Source organism: Polypterus senegalus, chromosome 5 (genome assembly GCF_016835505.1).
Source record: "Polypterus senegalus isolate Bchr_013 chromosome 5, ASM1683550v1, whole genome shotgun sequence".
In the NCBI taxonomy this organism is placed as follows: Eukaryota; Metazoa; Chordata; class Cladistia; order Polypteriformes; family Polypteridae; genus Polypterus; species Polypterus senegalus.
This window is the reverse complement of record NC_053158.1, coordinates 149600902-149608374: the sequence shown is the minus strand read 5'-3', so window position 1 is coordinate 149608374 and position 7473 is coordinate 149600902.

Genomic DNA, 7473 nt, shown 5'->3' with positions numbered 1-7473 from the left:
TTCTGGCAGAAAAGCCTGGGAAAAACACACTGTTATAGTTTGCAAGAGACTTAGGGCTTTACATTTGGGGGTTTACATTTCAATCAGTACAATGACCCAGAGATACAGGAAACATTATGCTGGAATGTCCTGCAAAACAATCAAATTTAATGCTTTGGTTTGGTCAAAGCCTGATTTTTAATCTAATTAAACCTATAACAGATAAGCTAAATTGCAGTGTTCTAATGTGCAAACCTGCCTTACATTGCAACATGAGCAACTGACATATTATTTACAAAAGCATTCAGATTGTTTCTGTTTAATACTTCTTGTACTTTTAGTAATACAATTTTGTTTCCACTACTGTACACTGTATCCTCCAGATATAATCACCTGACTTTAATTTTAAAATGCATTTTTGAACTTCAACTCAATCTTTCAAAATATTAATGCATGTTTCAAAAGTCCTGTTCATCAGTACATTCATTTTAACATTATTTTTTTTTATTAAAAGCTTACAGTTGCAGCTACAGTTTGTTCATAGATTCTGTTGTAAATCCCATGTAATGGAGCTGTCACCTGATCCCCAAAATCAATTTTATCCTTTAATCTCATCTAGCACATTTTTGCATTTATTTTAATTTTGCCCTTGTACAGCTTGATATATGTGATTGTTTATCTTAGTTAATGAAATTTCCACAACCTTTCACTAGATTCTTTCAGCATCTCTGTTACCTCCTTTTAGTTAAGAGTTGTCTTTCTTGGTTCTCACTGTGAATTTTGTAATTTATTCCAGGCAGATGTACCCCCACTTAGTACTTATAAACCATGGCTGTATTTCCTTTCATCACTTAGTTCAGGTGGAGTTTAATGTACTGAAAATAAATAATACCTCCTGTACTTCTGTTCAAATTTTGGATAAAGCAACCCCAGAAATATAGGACAAGATGGTCCTGACACCTTCAGACTTCTCTATCCTCTATGTTACTTGTGTAGAATCCTGGGTATGATGGCTTCTTTCCAAATGCCATTTCCTTTGAAATCCAAAATGGCAAAGAAAAATCACAATCGGTGCCTCAGGGCAAGGCCAAGGGTGAAACATTGAACTTTTGCAAGTGATTTAACTTTCTCATTATATACTATTTTTCACCTGGCTTTTATATTTTAGGGAATAAAAGGTATTACACAACAAAACAATTGAGACTGGGGATTCTCTGTTCACATACAATATAAATAAAAGTTATTTAGCAAGAAGACTGAGCAGGGGTCAGACGTTTGTTTATTCATTATCAAACTGGCATTTTTTCATCCTTTATATAATAAGAACATTAAAAATGTCAAGAATTGTTAAAGGAGAAATGATCTGTGAAAGCGCTTTAAAATTATTTTTTCAGCTTATTTAAAGACACTTTCTGTTGTTGTACTTTGTTTCATAATGCTTGTGTTGTCCTGGGACTGTGCTCATTCTCCCATGATTCCTTCACCACACCTAAACTATCATTTTGTTTCCAGCCTTACTCATTAAACATTTATTTCTTGAATTCAATATAGATGTTTTATTTGTAAATTGTAGTGCTGAAACATTAACACTGCCCAATCAGTGCCAACATGAATATGATAAAGATTGTCGTATGGTTTTAACTTCATGTATTTATAGTACGAGCACTGAGCTTATGCCAGGCTCTTCTTTCTAATCACTATTCATTTTCTTTCCAGGTCATTTATATACAAAGAATCTGAGACATGTCATCCTTTCTCAAAATTACCAGCCATATCTTGTCATTTAGTGATGATCACATATGTCTTTGTGTAGATGCTAATGTAGTCCTAATCTCGAAAGCTGAAGGGTCATTAGTTATTTCTACTTCTCATTTTCCATTGATGGAATTTGTGTTTCATAAATTAACCCCAGATCTTTATGTAATTGATAGGTACTGGTTATGGGTAGAGAATTTCTCTTTTGTTTTATTACCGAGAAAAAACAACTTGTCACGAATAAATTATATATATTTTTTGCCAAACCATTTTCCACTATATAACTAATGTCATCTTAATGTAAAATTTTCGTTGATCTGTACTCATTATTATTAGTATCCATTCTTCAATATCCATCCAACTACAATACCTAAAATTGTACTTTGATAACTTTGTGTCAAATAATAATTGCTATGACGATTTCTCATTCATTTTATTATTTTATTACTCATGTATTCCAATACATTCATTCACAACATGCAAGTTTTTGGGTTACAAGAAAAAACAAAAGTACTTGGGTAAAACTGAATAAAGATAAAGAGGACTTTAACATTACACTTACTGACCAGGTATTTAAACCCAGGACTCAGGAGGTGAGAGGTAATAAAGATAAACAAATGCATCAACAACTTCTGATATAATCTTTACAAAATTATTGGTAATATGTATGCTTCTTGAAAAGTGTGAAAATAGTACTGTATACAGTAGATATGTTATAAAACGGCACTATATACATAAAATATATTATTATTATTTTTTTTTTTTTTGCAAAATGAGAAAGAAACATTTTAATTTTGGACAGGGTGGTCCAGATCTAATTATGCAATTTTCATTATGCTAGAACTTATTAAGTTTATTACATAGAGAATTCACAACTGAATGAAGGACAAGCGAGACATTACATGGAAAATCAGTGAAATAATTCAATGTAAGTCCATTTTCGTTTATTACAAAATATTTCAAACAATTCTTTTGTCTTGCATTGTTTTCCTGCATTGCATTAAAAGTTGCATAATTAGATCTGGACCACCCTATAATTTATGTAGCCTATTCTAGTACAAAATGCCTAGACCATCTGTGATATACTGTAATAAATTTTGGCAAAGTGTAAATAAGGAAAACATCAGATGTTAATAATAATTTTATAAAATAAAATGAACATATTTATTTTATTGGATTAAATAAATAACATATTTTTGAAAAGTAAGGAATTGTTTTAGTCAAATTATTAAAGAATTAAAAGGATTATAAACTTATCATAAAGAAAGGTTTGTATATAATGTTTATTGATTTAGAGAAGGCTTGTGATAGAGTGCCACATCAAGAGGTCTAGAGGTGGATGAGAGAGAAAAGAGTACCAGAGAAATAAGTGAGGATTGTCCAGGATATGAGTGAGGACTTGGGTTGGCTTCAAAATCAATACTAAACCATACTTTCTCTACTGTTCTTTTTCCAGTTTTCTGTGGTGGCAATCTACGCCACCACCACCTGATCAAAGCACCATGATGTCCCTACATTGATGGATTAAATGTCCACATTTCCACATGACCATCATCGTCAAGTTCTTCCATGTGAACCCTGAATAATATGAGGACTGATTGAGGTAATTTATGTTAAGAAGAAAGCCTAGAGGGGGCTGGGCGGTCTTGTGGTCTTTCTCCAGCCGCCTGGAGTTTTTTTTTTTTTGTCCCCCCTGGCCATTGGACCTTACTTTTATTCTATGTTAATTAGTATTGCCTAATTTTATTTTTTATGTATTTTGACTTTTTTTCTCTTTCTTCATCCTGTAAAGCACTTTGAGCTACATCATTTGTATGAAAATGTGCTATATAAATAAATGTTGTTAAAAGCAGTGTTGGGGTAACAGATGAGATACCAGTTAGAGTAGGTCTACACCACAGATCTTCTTTCACTCCTTACCTCATTGATCTGGTTATGGATGATTTGTCATAGGATAAAAGACCAATCCCCTGGTCCAAGCTTTTTGCTGATGACATTTTGTTGAAAATGAAACGGGGGAGGAAGTTAGAAGAATGGAGAAGGGCTTTGGAAGATAGCGAATTGAAGATAGAAAGGTAGAAGACAGAAGTTAGCCTGCAGGGAGAGCTACTGAAAAATGGATACATTTAAATATCTAGGATCAGCGACAGCCCATGATGGAAAATTAGACGCAGAGACAACTATTAGAGTGCAATGTGGATGGAATAACTGGAAGAAGGTATCAGGCGTATTGTGTGATCAAAGAATTAAGGCAAAGGTTAAAGGTAAGACCAGCAATAAGGTATAGAGCTGAGATATGAGCAGTTAAGGTAGTGCAAGAGAAGAAGTTAGATGTGGCAGAAATTAGACTGTTGACATGGATTTGTGGAGATAAAAAAATGACAGAATAAGAAATCAGACAGTCAAGGTATAACAAAAATGGGAGAAGTACCTAAGAAAGTACAGTAAAGTAGGTTGAATTGCTATGGACATGTGATGAGGAGAAACAATGAATATGGTGGCAAAGGAGTGAAGGAAATGGAAGTACAGGGGGAAAAGAAAGTGAGGTAGGCCAATGCAGAGGTGGATCAATAAAGTAAAAAGATCTGAAGGAAAATGGTCTGACTGGGGATGAGGTACAGGACCAAGCTGCATGGAGAAGGTTGATCAAGCACATCGAGCCCACATCGAAGTGGGAAAAAATGAAGAAGAAGAAGAACAACAAAATTAGTAGAAAATAATGTCAATGTTTAAATAACTAATCAATAACTTACAGAAACCTTGCTTAATGCAAAAAAAAACTAGTAAATCACTCATAACTACAGTGTATTTTCTTTTTCACACAAACATTTAATGGGCTGACATTTTACTTTTGCTGTACAGTTAACAAATGTTTGCACAGTTCCTATGGCGTAAGACAGTGTTATTGTTGTTGTAGCTCTCTGCTTAAAGCTAACAATTGCATTTTATTTCTCCACTTTAAAAATATCTGATTGAAAAGTAGGAAATGTTTTAACTAACCTGAACAATGATAGATAGTGTGTAAAAAACAACACTTTGGGTTTATAATGTCAAAGCAGTATATGAAAAGCTCAAGAAATCATTATATCAGGTGTCTAGATAAGGTATAAAATGCTCAATTTCATACTTCCCAGTAATGTACCATTCCATATTATGGTATTGAGTGAAAAATGTAATCTGTTTGAATTTTTAAGTTCATTTTGATAATGCAATTATAGTAGCTTTTTATCTACATGTTGGATGTAAACTTCATGGTAAGCTGTTTTAATCTCTCATGATTCACTTATCTGCATTCTCTAACCTTGGGAAGTCCACTTACCTGCTAGTGATGAAAGTGTTCTATTATGCACTTGTGGTCTGTAAGTATCTAAATTAATAAATATAGATATCAGAAACAGAAATTACACTGATACATCTTAAAAATAACATTTTACCTGTGTATGATGAGTAATTAGAATCTTTTTTGGGCATATTTGTGCTCTTGGTTTTTTAGTCAGCACAACATTTAATGGTTTATTTGTTTTGCATCAGCAGTAAAGCAATTTCCATGCGGTTATATCTAAAATCAAACATTCAAGACAATTAGACTGATTTAGGTCTTTTAAATGAAATTCTTCCTGATAATCACAGTTGATATGTCATGGTGGAGAGTGGGGTGGGAAGGTAGAAAGTATATTTGCGATGTGTTTTTTAATGCCCCTGGTGCCCACAGCCTTGGCATTACCCATTTTCTGGGACATCGATAATCATGAACCAAGGATGGCTTTGTGTAATAATGACACAAACAAGCAAGACTGGTGCAAAGTACTTTTTGCAATTTATTCACAGCAATCAAAAAAAGCAGTTCCCAAATAAATAGTCCATTACAGTTCAATAGATAAATAATACAATAAATTATCCTTTAAATCAGTGCTCATTGTGAGAGTTAAAATCAGTCAATAAATAAATAGATCAGAATAACTGACAAAATCCAGTTAAAACTGGGTTCCTTTGTCTGCCTTTTTCCTGTGGGCCTCAGTGAGTCTTTCTCTCTCTCTCTATCTTGTCTCCTCCACTTACCCATCTGGTTTCCACAGCTAGCTGAGACACCAGCAAGTGTGGTCCTTATTCAATCAGTTTTTGTCCCAGCTACCTCTGCCAGAACTTGCTGGGACACCAAATGCCTGACTTCCATCATCCCACCCATAAGGTGTCCATAAGATGTTCCAAGAAGCCAACCGACTACTCCAGCTCTTCTAAAGCTCACCAGGAGCGATTCGACCATGGAGTTCCCTAGGGCCTCCCAACCCCCTTGCCTCATGTTCACAGCACCTATTCATACTCAAAAACCTTTCTTCTTTTTGTTCACAATCTTTTCTTTCTTTTTCCATTCTCTGTCCTACTCCGACACCTAAATATCCTGTGGATGTAGTTGCTTTGCTTATCAACCTTCAGAGCATCAATGGGGAATGGCTGTGATACTTTCATGTAGACGTAAATATGCAATGAGACAATTTTCTCATTGTACACCCTGCGGCCTCACAACTATCCAGCAGTACGCATCCACATGAACCAAGTCTGAGCTGCACTGTTTTTATTAAAACTCCCGCATTACCATGGACCCCTAACTCACTTTACAACAGTTTGTTGGTTAATGTGTTAGCTCTGCTTTAATTGTCACATTGATAAATGCATTGCACAGTCTTTATTGAGTCATAATACTGTATGTCCATTCAATGTAAACCAAATAATCTTATTAATGTTTTTCTAATACTCATTTTACACATTTATATGTAATTTTCATGTGTAAGAGTGAAAAATATATTTGATATTTATGTGTATCAGTCATTCAGTTTTCAATTGGAAATTTTTTTTGCATTCTGTTGACATACAGAGGACTCAACAAAGAAGCACTTTAAATTGTAGCATTAAATACCTGAATAAGCCATTTGAGACATGGTAACAAGCATGACAAGTACTTTTGGTTACTCCTTTAATTTGTTTGTAGTTCACTAAGATGCATGGCTTTTAGAAAACCCAATCCTGTATTTCAAAATATTTTATTATACCACTTGAATGTCTGAGGATCACAACAGATTCCCAATACTACTTATGTAAGTATGTAATACTATATGTAATACTACTTATGTAAGGCTTCATTTTATAATTATGATTTTATCAGTTCTTGTTTGTATATAGTTTGGCTTACATTTGTATAATGTGCACCATTAATTACTAGTGTTTGGCTACCTAGAACACATGTAGATAAACAGTTTTCTTTTTGGAGTTTCTCTGACACCCTTCTGTACACCTTATTTTGTTCTTTTTTAACGTTAGGTATTTGCCTTTAATTGTTGATTATGATTCTCTGTTAAATTATCATTTTAACATAAATTGTCAGTCTTGTAAAGGGTTTGACACATGCTTTGTAGTATGGAGGGTGAAAATATGATAATTTGAAATGAAATTAGATATTGATAGATTGCTTTACACTGCATGAACATATTTTTTGCCTGTCTACCTGTAAAACATAGATGCTTCTCATGCTCATTCATTGAAATGACATTGCTTACCTCATTTGTTAGGCTTCTGGGATCCTTGTTCCAAAATTTTTGTTTTGTTTCTTCCAAATGGCTTTCAGGGTTATAGTTATGTTTCTTCAAGACTACTGGATTATTGTGTTAATAAAATTTCACCACCTACATTTAAAGAAAGAACAGCCATCCAAAATATTTTACCGTGTATTTTTTTTTCTAGTAA